At 42.3% G+C, this 15,367-nt stretch overlaps 1 pseudogene; it reads right to left on the reverse strand.

Moving 5' to 3' along the window:
• Window positions 1–13,553: 13,553 nt before the first annotated feature.
• On the reverse strand, window positions 13,554–14,366 carry LOC136323241 (gem-associated protein 8 pseudogene; annotated as a pseudogene).
• Between the last annotated feature and the right edge of the window lie 1,001 nt (window positions 14,367–15,367).

Consider the following 15,367-nt stretch of genomic DNA (forward strand, 5'->3'; position numbering starts at 1 on the left):
CGCATTGAAACAGGTCGTTTACTACACTTTGAAAAACTGGGAGAGTTTAAAGATGCATGCACAGCAAGTGACCCTGCTCAACACCTTGATCTCCAGCAGCTAGTGGCTTCACATCTAATCTCCTGCAGTCATTCAAAGCACCTTTGGAGAATTTCATGAGCATGCTCATCACTTTAAGTTCATCACCCATCCACACGAGTGTGCAGTGGACAGTGTCGACCTGAGTTACATCCCTGGTTTCTCCATCAGAGATTCTGAGCTACAAGCTGCTGACCTGAAGGCCTCAGACATGTAGGTGAATAAGTTCAAGTCACTGAATGAATATTTGGAAAGACTTGCATGACAGCAAGCAGAGTTGTCGAGCAAACACAAGTGGGGAGAAATGAAAAAACTTCAACCCGCGGACCAGCTGATTGTCAAAACTTGGAAAGTGCTTCCCATCACATACCACACACTGCAGCGTGTGAGTATTGCTGTACTGACAATGTTTTGCTCTACGTATGCATGTGAGCAGTCTTTCTCACATCTAAAGAACATTAAGACCAACCTACAATCACATTTAATGGATGGAAGTCTCAACGCCTGCATGAAGCTTAACCTCACCACGTATCGGCCAGACTACTAAGGCCATCAGCAAAACCATGCAGCACCAGAAGTCACATTAATGGTAAGTACTTTATTCATCATTGGTTAGCAACAGCATAACAACATTATTAAAAAGAATTCAGAGACTTATTGTGCTTTAAAAGTGTTGGTCTTACATAAAATGCACACATTTACTTGTATTTAGTGTTAAACATATTGTATGGCTCTCACGGAATTACATTTTAAAATATGTGGCGTTCATGGCTCTCTCAGCCAAAAAGGTTCCCGACCCCTGCAGTAGCCATTTATCTTCTCACACCTGAATCACTTTACTTATTTAGGTTACCTGCTGGGTAGATATCTTAGTTTTTAACTTCTCATCTGAGTCAAATAGAGAACATTCAGAGACATTATTTCATTTGTATTTCAAAACTGTATCTGTGCTCCAAATTGCATGAAAACAAAAATGTTGTTTGTAGTGGATGGTAGAGAATGAGACAAAGTATAAGACTAGCAGGAAGCTCTTGAATAGATTATCATCTTTCTCTGAGTCAGCTTCTCCACTTGTGAATTTTCATCTAACCAACATTTAGTGAGCATGCCCTGTGTTCAAGGCACTGTGCTAGGAAGGGATGAAAAGATGGAGTTGGATCAACTTTAAAGCATGGCTGCAGTTCTTTGACATGCCTCCCAGTGGGTGGAGGGAAGTTGTCATGTTCCCCTCTATTGAATTTCAGTTGGCTTGCAACTACTTGGAACAATGGCTTAAGTGATGCTATGTGACCTCCAAGGATAGGTCACAAGAGGCCATCCAGCTTCCCTTTGTTCACTGGGACACTCGCTCTAGGGGCTCAGAACCGTGATGTAGGACGTTGTACTACCCTGTGGCTTCCATGCTGTGAGGAAGCCCAAGCCACATTGAAAGATCATTCGGAGGCAATCTGATCAATGGCTAAGGCATTCCAGCTTTGAGTCATCTCAGCTCAGACGCCAGATATGACAGGGACTGTTCCAGATTCTCCAGATGACTCTAGACCTTGGCCATTCAGGTCAACCCCAGTTGTCAGAATCTCCCTAGCTGAGCCCACAAACATCATGGAGTAGAGACCAGCAATCCCTAGTGTGCCCTGTCTGAATTCCTGACCCTTAAAAACTGCGAGCCAAAGGAAATGATTGCTGTTTTAGGATACCTAATCTTTGGGTGGTTTATTACAGAGCAATAGAAAACCCAAACAAAAATTTACAATTTTGTGAAACAAAATTATCAGAGTTAAATATTTATTGGGCACTAAGTGCTGGATACTTTGGTAAGCTTTTTAAAGCCTCTAGTACCCTATATGATTCTCACAACAATCCTTGCACAGAGCTGCTATTATCTTTCTCATTCTTCAGATGATTACATGGAAATAGTAGCCTCTGAGAAAATCCTCTATGCTCTGCATTTGGGGACAGTTGACACACCATACAAATACCCAAAACAACAAAATCTACTAACTGACCACAGATCCCAAACTCTCTTTCTGTCTCTGTCTCTCTCTCTTTCTCAGAAAAAGCAATAGACATATGAAAAGATGCTCAATGTCACTAATTGTCAGAGAAATGCAAATTAAATCTGCAATGAGATATCACCTCACACTTGTGCCTCTCATCAATAAATGCACACACAGCAAGTGCTGGCGAAGATGTGGAGAAAAGGGAACACTTGTGCACTGTTGGTGGGAATGCAGATTGGTACAACCACTATGGAAAATAGTGTGGTGTTTCCTCAAAAAAGTATAAATAAAATTGCCTTATGACCCAGCAATTTCACATTGGGGACTTATCTGGGGGAAGAAAATAACACTAATTTTGCTAGTTGCCCCTTTTCTGTCCAACCCAGCCTCTGAGCTCACAGTCACACCAACATGTCTCTCCCAACATCTGCACAGGGCTGTTTGCTTTCCTGGCTGTCATTAACACTCTGACAACGGTGTTCTTTAAGACAGAGATGGGCCTGGCCTTCTTCAAGCCAAGAGAGCATCTGAATAGTGTACTACTTCCAGGACAAAGTCCTTCCTCTGCATAGTCCTCCCAACACCTGCAGATTTGCGAACCAGCCGCGATGAGTCTATTCCGGGGTTTTGAGTGGGAAAGGGTATGAAATTGAATTAAAGATAGAGACTTAAAGATACATACATACTGATGAGTTCGGGAGGATGCCATGGCAAACAGTCACTGCTGTTCCTCAGCCACAACATGGCTCCCGCAGAAAGCACATCCGTCTTTATTCATGGAAAAGCATGGTCCATTAGCAATTCAATTAAGTTTCCAAGGCAACTCAAAGACAATCCCCATCATACCAGTCAGTCTAACTTTACACCAATAAGAAACTAGCTTCCAGCCCTTCCGGGGAATATGGGCGGGATGAGCAAAAATCAAGCACAGCTCTTTGTTAACTTAACTAGGCAGGTGAGGTGGGGGGTTGGGCCCAAACCCTCTGCCCCAAAATATCCATATTGCAAAATACCCTATTGGCTTATTCAGTCTCCAAGAGCTGACAAGAGAGAATGAAGTGGCATTGGAAAGGAAGGCTTGGTGGCATTCTCACTGGCCATCTACAATTATCTGCAGGCCAGAGTCCAATTTTGCAATCAAATAAAGTCACACCAAAATCATCGTTTTGTCTGTGAGTTTAACCTTGTTGGGAAAAGGAGGGAAGATAAGTAGATGCAGCCCAGAGCCCTTACATTAAAGGGCTGATGACTATTAAGGAAAATCCAGAAGTGAACACACAACCTAGAGGAAGTTATGAGTTTGATTTATAAACATTCTATTGCTATTTGCAGAGCCATCCTTCCCCACTTGGCTGGGTCACATGGACTACATTTCTCACACTCCCTTGCTAACTAGAGTCAGATTGGTTCAGCCAATGAGAGGCCATGATACCAATCAGAGGGCAGTAGGAAGGGAAAAGCCAAGGGTATTTCCCTCTTCCCTCTACCTTAAGCAGGTCCTGGAGAAGGAGTTGCATCTCCTCTGTGGCTTCAGCACTGGCTGGACTGGCCTGCCCTGGTTGCAGCTTCCATTGGGAGTGTACGAACGTCCCCTCCTTTCTCTGTCCCTCCAGTCTAAAGGTGATACCAGACCTCTGCCATTGCTGATGTCTGATTCATTCACCATCATCTACTTAACCAATTCCTGCACTGAATTCTCTTTTTTAAATACTCAGAATCATATCTGTTTTCTTAATAGGACCTTGACTGATACAACCACCAATAATAACTAAATACGACAATAAAAGATTTTCAGGAATGCCATTTTGCACAGAAAGCTACAAATGTCTGTGCCAATAGTTCAACCCCACAGATAAATGCAGAGCTGAAAACCAAGACCTCCCAGAGGTCAAGATTTTTTTTTAATCTTCTCACCAAACGTTTCCCCTTTTTGAAGTAACAAAATAAAGATAAATGTATAGAAGGGGCTTTCAAATCAGGTCAACCTGAGTTGGAATCCTCAGCTCTGCCTTGACCAGCTAAAGGACCTTGAACAGGTCATTTAAGCCTCTTCAAGCTTCGGTTTTCTCACCTGCAACATGAAAAATACGATACCTCTATTTTATATAGTCACCTTAAAAGCTTAGAGAGCATAGTTCCCGGCATGGTGTTACCTGTTATGCAAACATTGGGCCTCTCACCTGAGTAAAGTTTACAGTCACCACAAACACATTCTGGGGTTGGCAAGTCTACCTCTGACAATTTGCTCTAACATCCTTTGTGAACCTTCAAGAGACATAGAGTGTTCACAGCTCTTCAGAAAAATAACGGTGCCTCCTGAGAAAATTCTAGAGATAAGTCATCAGTTATTTCCTTTGACAGAAAAGTAACAAGTTGTGGTGCCAAATAATAAAACTTTTGACACATGAAACCTGCCCAGTGCGAGTTTAGCTCTGACAGAGATGAAAGAAAGAAAAATTCAACTAAGACACTCTGCAAATGCCATCCCTTTGGAGCCAGGAAGAGATTGCTACTGTTTTTACAGGTTTGGAAGCTGCCCCATGGGACCTCACTGCTCAGAATTCTTTAGTCTGTGGTTGCTGCTACAGAACAGAAAAGCCAGCCCTGACTTTTCCTTGTGATGTTTAGAATAAAATGAGGAAGCCCTGGCTGGGTACTTCAACTGGTTAGAGTGTCTTCCACATACACCAAGGTTGTGGGTTCAATCCCCAGTCAGGGCACATATAAGAATCAACAAATGAATGCATAAATAAGTGGAACAACAAATCAATGTTGTTGTTTTTTTTCCTCTCTCTCTCTCTCTTCCTTTCTCTATAAAATCAATCAATAAGTAATAAAAATTTAAAACAAACCAAGGAAGTAAAGCCACTGTGCAAGAATAGCGATTGGGTCTTCTTTATTTTTTTCCAAATAAACTCTTGCTTCTAACTTTCTGTTGCCCATCAGATAAAGGACTATTCTGCTACTCTGTACCTCATTTGCAGAGCCTCCGAAAAACAACTTGAACAACCAATCCTCAGGAGTGTGGGATAAAAACTCTTATCGTGGTGTCTTGATGGATTCCTGGACGGGGTCAGAGATAACAAATGGGAGTATATCCTCCACCTCCAGATGCTCACAGGGAGGCAGCCTGGGAGGGCTGGTATAACACAGGAGACTCAAAATGGTCCCTTGCTCAGCTGTGTCAAGGGTCCCGTTAGGTAAAAAGCAAGCCATAGGGTGGCAGAGCCCGAACTGCCACCACTCAGAGTTGCTGCAAATCCAACGGATGAGATTTCCAGCTTTGTCAGACACTTACTAGAGAGCCATGGGATGCCCGTATAAACAAAATTCACTGAATGCGAAACAAGTGAGTCGTGGCATGAGGAGGGGATGACACTTGGTACTAAAAGTCCTTTTCTCAAATCCCAGTGGCTCCTTTCTCACTATTTGGTCATTAGCAAGCGCCTGCCCCTCTGAGCGCCTGAGCTTTGGTTTTTCTCAATTGCTATATAAAAGTGATGATAGTTCTAACAACAATAATAAGCGATGGCCTAGGTTACTAGGAAGATCAAAGGAAAGAATGAAGCCCTGGCTGTATAGTTCCATTGGTTAGAGCAGTGGTAGTTGACCTGTACGCATTCCAGCTTTCATGGTGGGTGGTAGCGGAGCAACCAAAGTATAAATAAAGATAGATTTAACTATAGTAAGTTGTTTTATAAAGATTTATTCTGCCAAACTTAGTGAAAATCCAACATAAAGTACTTGGTAAGTAATTATATTATATATATTGCTATAACTCTGCTTTATAAATTGTATAAAGTAAAGTTACTTCCCTACTTTATAAATCACCATTACTGTGGAACTGGTGGGCAGTTAGAAAATTTTACTACTAACAGAGATACAAAAGTGGGCGGTAGGTGTAAAAAGGTTGACTACCCCTGGGTTAGAGCATTGGCTGGATAAGCAGAGGTTGCCAGTTCGATCCCCGGTCAGGGCACATACAGGAAAGAGATCAATGTTTCTGTCTCTCTCTCTTTCCTTCTCCTTTTCTCTCTCTCTAAAGTCAATCAATATTTAAAAAAGAAAAAAAGGAGAGAAGAGGGAAGTGGCAATAATAATTGTTCAGATAAATTGTCTCTCATTGGTCCCTACAGAAGCTGACACTAAGGCAGACATGACGGCGGCGGTTTATTGGGAGGGGACACTGTAGGAGAGAGAGTGAGACAGAGGGTAGGAAGCCACATAACAGTATAGAACAAGCTGTGGGCACTTTGGGCAGCTCCTGCTGGGAAGCTCTGGGACATGGGATAGAACACACCTTAAAGAAATCCTAGCCACGTGGTAAGTAAGCTGGGTATTTCCTCATGAACTCCCTGTAACTGTTGAGGGCTGATCTAGGGGGCGGGGAGTGGGTGTTGACTCCATCCATCACATCCCTGGTTGGTCTGATGCAAAGGCACGTGTGGGAACTCTGGGAGGCAGTGTAGAGTGTGCACCCATGTGGCACCCTAATAAATAGGGAACAACCACACCAAGTCTGGACTGCATCCTTGAACTTTTATAGAGAAAGAAAGAAACATTTATCTCGTTTTAGGTCTCCTTATTACAGCAGCCACATCTGAACCAACATAAAAAGAGTAGGAATTCGTTCCTGCCAATTGCTTGTGTGTCTACTTTCCAAAGTCAGACACAACCACCCACTACCTTTTTAATTTACTATTCATGAAAATAACTGACTCACAGTTGGTGGCTCAGAAATTAGAACAGGGCCTTAATACAAAGATCTTTTTTTTATTAATTTATTGTGTTTACATAGATTCTAGTGTTGCCCGAATGCATCTTTCCCTACCCTGTATTCTCCTCAACATCTCCTTTGCCCTCCTCCCCATATCACCCTCCCTCCTTCCCTTCAGGTTTATCCCATCCTATCATCCCCTTTCCCTCTGTCCTCTTGTCCTCTGGTCCCTTTGATCCCTCCTCTGTCTCAATTCCATTCCTCAGTTTACATTGTTCTTTGGATTCCTCAAATGAGTGAGGTCATATGATATTTTTCTTTCTCTGCCTGGCTTATTTCACTTAACATAATAGTTTCCAGGTCTATCCATGTTGTTGAAAAAGGTAAGATTTCCTTCTTTTTCATGGCCTCATAGTATTCCATTGAATATATGTACCACTGCTTTTTAATCTACTCATCCACTGACAGACACTTGGGCTGTTTCCAGATCTTCACTATTGTGAGGAATGCTGCCATAAATGTGGGGGTGCATTTCTTCTTTTAAATCAGTGATATGCTGTTCTTGGGATATATTCCTAAAAGTGGGATAGCTGGGTCAAAAGGCAGTTCCATTTTTAATTTTTTGAAGAATCTCCATACTGTTTTCCATAGGGGCTGTACTAGTCTGCATTCCCACCAGCAGTGCAGGAGGATTCCCTTTTCTCCTCGCCAGCACTTATTCTGTGTTGTTTTGTTAATGTGCACCATTCTAACGGGTGTGAGGTGGTATCTCATTGTGGTTTTAATTTGCATTTCTCAAATGATTAGTGATGTTGAACCTTTTCTCATCTGTCTATTGGCCATCTGTATGTCCTCTTTGGAGAAGTGTCTATTCATTCCTTTTGCCCATTTTTTAATTGTATTGTTATCTTCCTGGTGTTGAGTTTTACAAGTTCTTTATAAATTTTGGTTATTAACCCCTTATCAGACGTATTGTCGAATATGTTCTCCCATTGTGTAGTTTGTCTTTTTATTCTGTTCATATTGTCTTTAGCTGTGCAAAAGCTTTTTAGTTTGATATAGTCCCATTTGTTTATCCTGTCTTTTATTTCACTAGCTCATTGAAATAAATTGGCAAATATATTGCTGTGAGAGATGTTGGAGAACTTACTGCCTATGTTTTTTTCTAAAATGCTTATGGTTTCACGACTTACATTTACATCTTTTATCCATTCTGAGTTTATTTTTGTGAATGGTGTAAGTTGGTGGTCCAGTTTCATTTTTTGCAGGTAGCTGTCCAATTTTCCTAACACCATTTGTTAAAGAGGCTGTCTTTACTCTATTGTATGCTATTTCCACCTTTGTCAAATATCAATTGTCCATAAAGGTGTGGGTTTATTTCTGGGTTCTCTGTTCTGTCCCATTGATCTATATGCCTGTTCTTATGCTAGTACCAGGCTGTTCTGAGTACAGTGGCCTGTAGTATAACTTGATATCGGGAAGTGTGATACCTCCCACTTTATTCTTCTTTTTCAAGATTACTGAGGCTATTCGTGTTCTTTTTTGGTTCCATATAAATTTTTGGAATGTGTGTTCTATATCTTTGAAGTAAGTCATTGGTATTTTAATTGGTATTGCATTGAATTTATAAATTGCTCTGGGTAATATAGACCAGTGGTCCTCAACCCCCAGGCCATGGACCAGTACCAGTTCGTGGGCCATTTGGTACCGGTCTGCAGAGAAAGAATAAATAACTTATATTATTTCCATTTTATTTATATTTAAGTCTGAACAATGTTTTATTTTTAAAAAATGACCAGATTCCCTCTGTTACATCCGTCTAAGACTCACTCTTGACGCTTGTCTCAGTCAAGTGATACATTTATCCATCCCACCCTAAAGGCTGGTCCATGAAAATATTTTCTGACATTAAACCGGTCCATGGCCCAAAAAAGGTTGGGGACCACTGACTGATATAGATATTTTAATGATGTTTATTCTTCTTATCCATGAACAGGGTATTGCTTCCACTCGTTTGTATCTTCCTTGATATCTTTTATCAATGTTTTATAATTTTCCGAGTACAAGTCTTTAATCTCCTTGGTTAAATTTACTCCTAGGTACTTTATTTTTTGTTGTTGCAATAGGGAAGGGGATTGTTTCCTTAATTTCTCTTTCTGACAGTTCATTGTTGGTGTATAAAAATGCCTCTGATTTCTGAGTATTAATTTTATATCCTGCCATCTTGCTGAATTCATTTATCAGGTCCAATAGTTTTTTGACTGAGACTTTAGGGTTTTCTATATACAATATCATATCATCTACAAATAATGATAGTTTCACTTCTTCTTTTCCAATTTGGATGCCTTTTATTTCTTCTTCTTGTCTGATTGCTGTGGCTAGGACTTCCAGAACTATGTTGAATAAGTGGTGAAAGGGGGCACCCCTGCCTTGTTCCTGATCTTAAGGGGATTGCTTTTAATTTTTGCCCATTGAGTATGATGTTGGCTGTGGGTTTGTCATAGATGGCTTTATCATGTTGAGGTATGTTTCCTGTATTCCCACTTTGCTGAGAGTTTTGATCATGAATGGGTGCTGGATTTTATCAAATGCTTTTTCTGCATGTATTGAAATTATCATATGGTTTTTCTCCTTCCTTTTGTTTATGTGATGAATGACATTGATTGATTTGCGAATATTGTACCAGCCTTGCCTCCCCAGAATAAATCCCACTTGATCATGATGTATGATTTTTTTTATATACTGCTGGATCCGGTTTGCTAATATTTATATTTTGTTGAGGATTTTAGCATCTAAATTCATCAGGGATATTGGCCTATAATTTTCTTTCTTTGTGTTGTCTTTGCCTGATTTTGGAATCAGAATTATGCTCGCCTCATAAAAGGAGCTTAGAAGTCTTCCTTCCTGTTGACTTTTTTGAAATAGCTTGAGAAGGATAGGAGTAGTTCTTTTTTGAAAATTTAGAAGAATTCACCTGTGAAGCCATCTGGCCCAGGGCTTTTGTTTGTTGGGAGTTTTTTGATAACTGTTTTAATCTCATTTGTTGTAATCGGTCCATTAGGTTTTCTGATTCTTCCAGATTGATTTTTGGAAGATTATATGTTTCAAGGAATTTGTCCATTTCACCTAAGTTGTCTAATTTTTTGGCATACAGTTCTTCATAGTATTTTCTTACAACACTTTGTATTTCTGTTGTGTCAGTTGTTATTTCTCCACTCTCATTTCTAATTTTATTTATTTGAGTCCTCTCTCTTTTTTTCTTGGTGAATCTGGTTAAAGGTTCACTGATCTTGTTTACCTTTTCAAAGAATCAGCTCTTGGTTTCATTGATCTTCTGTATTTTTTTTTAGTCTCTATGTCATTTATTTCTGCTCTGATCTTTATTATTTCCTTCCTTCTACTACCTCTGGGCTTTACTTGCTGGTTTTTTTCTAGTTCTTTTAGATGCAGGGTTAAGTTGTTTATTTGAGCTTTTTCTAGCTTCTTAAGGTATGCCTGTAATGATATGAACTTCCCTCTCAGTACTGCTTTCGCTGTGTCCCATAAATTTTGGGTTGTTGTATGCTCATTATCATTCATTTCTAGGAATTTTTTTATTTCTTCTTTGATCTCATTGTTAACCCATTCATTATTTAATAACATGCTATTTAGTTTCCAAGTGTTGAGTATATTTTCTGTTGTGGTTGAATTCTAGCTTCATGCCATTGTGATCAGAGAAGATGCTTGATATGATTTCAATCTTCTTAAATTTGTTGAGACCCCTTTTGTGCCCTAACATGTGGTCTATCCTAGAGAATGTACCATGCGCACTTGAAAAGAATGTATATTCTGCTGCTTTAGGATGAAAGGTTCTAAAGATACCTATTAAATCCAGATGATCTAGTGTGTCCTTTAAGTCTGCTGTTTCTTTGTTAATTTTCTTTCTTGAGGATCTATCTAGTGATATTAGTGGGGTATTGAAATCCCTACTATTATAGTATTGCTATTGATCTCGCCCCAATATATATTTTTAACAACCAAACTTGGACATCTTCTGTGTGGATGATTAATTGCAAGCATGGTCTCAGTTTATGCCTTCCCAGTGTTCATGCTTTTGCAGTGTGACTTTGCAGCTCCTCCCATCAAGAGGTGGGGTCTGCTGCCCCACTCGTTACATCTAGACTGGCCTCATGACTTGTCTTGGCCAACAGAATACAGGAGATGTAATGGTGGGCCAATTTCAAGCCTATGCCTTAAAAGATTTTGTGTGCTTCTGTCCTCTCTTGGGTTGAGACCTGTCGCCCTGATAATAAGGTTGGAATAGAAGGTTGGAGACTAGGTAAAGCAGATATGATTCATCCCAGCTGAGACCATTCTAAATCATCTACCCCCTAGCTGACCACAGACAGATGAAAACACAGCCAAGATCAGCAGAGCCTAGACCAGACCAGAAGAACTGTCTATCTAGTCCAGCTTTAATGGCCAACCCACGAAATCATGAGCTAAATCAGTGGTTGTTGTCTGAAGCTACCAAGTTTCTAATTCTCTGTGCTACTCAAGAGCTCAGAAGCAAAGAGCTGGAATCTTTTGGTGGTCTGCAGGTGAGCTAGTAAACAGACGTCATCTCTTGAGAAGGCCCTTGGCAACAGCTATCAATATTTTAAATGTATACATCCTTTAGTCCAGTATTCCCTTTCCTGGAACCAGACCCAACAAACATAGTTGTGCAGGTACTAAAAGATGCATATCAAACATGAATACTGAAACATTGTTCACAGTTTTTAAAAATATTGAAAACAATACAAATATCCATCAACTGGAGACTGATCAAATAAATTATGGTAAAGCCACATAATAGAATACTATACAACCATAAAAAAGAGTGAGGAAGGCCCTTAGGTGCTGACATAGAAAACTGTACAAGGCACATTAGCGAAGGAAACAAGTAGCAGGATAATATGTTTAGTATGATCTCATGTATATGCATTATGATATTGGACATGTGTGTATACACTCTAGAATGTTTATAGAAACATTTTAAAAATCCAGAAGTACGCCAAAGAAACTCTTCATAGTGATCAGCTTTGTAGAGTTTAAGGGGGTTGGGGGAATGAGGGTCTTTCACATTTTACTCTATTTCATTGTGATTTGGATTTTTTTTAATGGGTATCATCTTTACAACTTAAGAATTAATCTCAGGGAAACTTTTGAGCATCAGTGGCCACGGTGAGTTGGTGGCAACGCATTTATCAGGTTTCTAGCCAATATTTATTTGACCATAAGCCAGCTTTGTTCTTTATTATTATCTTCAGGGCCCCTGCCAGTCCATATAGGCTCTTGTACAGATTGAGAGAAGGAGCCCCTTTGCAAACTCCGTCCCCATGGTAAGCAGAGGATGAGCTGGACTTCAACCTCCTCACTTACCTCTCCCCCTTGAGCAGTCAGCAACATGCACAGCATCCTTAGCAACTCTGCTTATCAATGATGCATTGCTGCCTTTGGTGGATTTAGATGGAGTGGGGAATTTGAAAGAGAGAGAAGAAAGAGTCTTATTTATTTTTCATGGCTCGTGGAGCTACTGTGGAGACAGATGTTGGCATATAAATCTATGTTGGTATTCTGTTCTGAACCCCAGAGAATAAATGCTAGAAGGAGGGCTGAAGGGGTGAAATCAGGGCAGCACTTAACAGAGCAGTGAAATTTGGGGCTGGCTGACTTTTCCAAATTCTTCATTGGTGCTTTTCCAAAGCACCCTAAGAGATCTTTACAGATAATTATCTACCTGTTAGGCAGGACTTGTCTTAGAGAAAATTTGCTTATTATTTATTCATCCCACAAGCATTTTTCATGGGCCTCCTAGGTGTCAGGCATTGTGCTGGGTGCAAGGGATGAAAGAGGATAAGGTGAATACGGTCATTGCCACCACAGCTTGGTCCATGAGCTGAGATGCTAACTAAATAATCACATAAATACATAATTACAACATGTGATGGGGCTTTGAAAGAAGCTAGGAAAGTGTATAATGGGGTGATGATCTAATCTGGATTAGTCAGGGAAGGCTGCCTAGAGGAAGGAACATTTGAGCTTAGAGCTTACCTAAGTAAAGGGAAGAGGGAAGGACTTGCCATCATTCATTCAACATTTTTTTATATGAAATGATCATTCTATTTCAAGAGAAAACTTCTCATGTTGTCAACAGTACATGCCCTGCTGCTTAAATATGGGTGACATATTCCATCACCCCTGTAATGGGCCCACCAGCACTTTGATGAACACGCTAATTCCTCGGCATAAAGTCCCCTTTCACCAAGAAAACACACGGACCCTGGCCGGTTGGCTCAGCGGTAGAGCGTCGGCCTAGCGTGCGGAGGACCCGGGTTCGATTCCCGGCCAGGGCACACAGGAGAAGCGCCCATTTGCTTCTCCACCCCTCCGCCGCGCCTTCCTCTCTGTCTCTCTCTTCCCCTCCCGCAGCCAAGGCTCCATTGGAGCAAAGATGGCCTGGGCGCTGGGGATGGCTCTGTGGCCTCTGCCTCAGGCGCTAGAGTGGCTCTGGTCGCAACATGGTGACGCCCAGGATGGGCAGAGCATCGCCCCCTGGGGGGCAGAGCATCGCCCCTGGTGGGCGTGCCGGGTGGATCCCGGTCGGGCGCATGCGGGAGTCTGTCTGACTGTCTCTCCCTGTTTCCAGCTTCAGAAAAATGAAAAAAAAAAAAACAACCAAAAAAAAAAACAACCAAAAAAAAAAAACCACGGAAGCAGATGAAGGAGCAAATCCCAGAGGAAGCGGGTGATTGCTGGGGGCCCAGGGCTCAGAACTTCAGTGGAATGACTGGCCAGTATTTGGGCCGCTTTTGGTCAACGTGTTTGTTGAAACTCAGCTGCACGGCGGCCTCCATGGCTTGGATCTTGGCAGCGTTGTCCCCGTACAAGCGCTTCACCTCGGCCTGGCGCCGCTCCCCGGGCCTCTCAGATGGGGGTTCCACAGAGCGGCACGTCTCGTAATAGAGGTCGTGTCGACGCTCACATAGTCTTCCAGGTGCTTCTTGTCCAGCAGCTGCTGCCCACCACCACTCCTTCTTGTGCCTCTCGGTCTCCGCGAAGTACTGGCGGAGCTCCTCAGTGGTCTCCGTGGTGCTCACGGCGCACTCGACCCTCTCATCCGAGTCGCTCTCCACCTCCTTCTCTGCGGCCAACGCTTGGGCCTTTCTTCTGCGGGCAGGAGGACGCCGCCCAGACCTTGGAGAACTGAAACAGCGAGAGCGGGAGCCCCGGGACGCCGAGTGACGGTCATGGAAGGACTGAGGAAATCTGCCCCCCTGAGCATAAGAGCTCCGGGAGTGAAGTACCAAGGGGAACCGAAATAAGACTGCATGGCCTGCCAATGGGCGTTCTGGTGGCTTCGCATCCAAGCCATTGCTTGATGATAATGTTGCCAGTGTCTTGAATGCACCGGATGATAACACTAAGGCTGGGTAGTTTCCGACGATGCTGCCTTTGCTGCCATCTCCGACTGTGAAAGTCCAAATCGGGAGCAAACCTCGTGGGCGCGCAGCCTCCTGATCCTGGGCGGTGGGATAGCAGGGACCTATTTCCTGTGGGTTGTGAGTGGGAAGAGCTGTTGCCGGGGCCATTCATTCAACATTATTTTTAGTTCCTACTCAGGCCAAGCACTGTTCCAATTAGGAGCAAGAGATGAGACAGAAGATAGCGTTTATCCCCATCTCTTCCTTGCAAAGTTGCCTCAAAATGGCTGTATCCCCTGATCTCTGTGGTCCTCCAAGGTGTCCTGCCCCCATACAGCTCTCTCCTTCTGGGTTCTGGCATCCTCTCTCTATTCTTGTTCATCTCAGCCCAAGAATGGTAACAGCTCTTCTGCTTTTAGCTCTAGGGTCATGCACTATGCCTGGAGCTCCCTTCATTCACATCTTTCTAACTGGTCCTTTTATAAATAACTCCTTCAATTATCCCGATTTGAATGTGCCATTTTTCTTGCTGGGACCCTGACTGACAGGGAATCACAAATGATGCCTGAATTTGCTGCCTGGGTGAAGAGGTGAAGACTTGGAGAAGGGAGGCCTCTGGGTAGAACAAGGAATCAAAAGCTATTTTTGACATACTATTTGAGCTTCCTAATAGACATCCAAGCAAAGATGTAGATTTACACACAACTCCTAGGTATATATACATCTCTGTCTTGCAGGGCAGAGGCTGGAGCTAGAGAGTCACACCTGGACATTGACAGCACATCAACAGTATTTAAAACTTAGACTGCCTGAGATCACCTAGAAAGGATGAATAATAAAGTATAGCAGAAACAGCAGGTGCAAAGGCCCTGTGACAGAGGGAATGCAGCAATCTACTTTCAAGGAACTTGGAAAAAGCTCGTGTGGCTGGGGCAGAGAACGAGAGAGTGGCCTGGGATGAGACTGCAGAGGTCCAGGAAGAGTATTAGGGGCTTTATCTCAGAGCCTTGGAAAGCACTGGAAGATTTTATTTTAGGCAGACAGAATCAGAGCAACACTTCTAAATGATGATGCCAGTTAAGGTGTGGAGAATTGATTAAGGCTCAGTCCCTGCTGACTAGAGATGA

Source organism: Saccopteryx bilineata, chromosome 2 (genome assembly GCF_036850765.1).
Source record: "Saccopteryx bilineata isolate mSacBil1 chromosome 2, mSacBil1_pri_phased_curated, whole genome shotgun sequence".
In the NCBI taxonomy this organism is placed as follows: Eukaryota; Metazoa; Chordata; class Mammalia; order Chiroptera; family Emballonuridae; genus Saccopteryx; species Saccopteryx bilineata.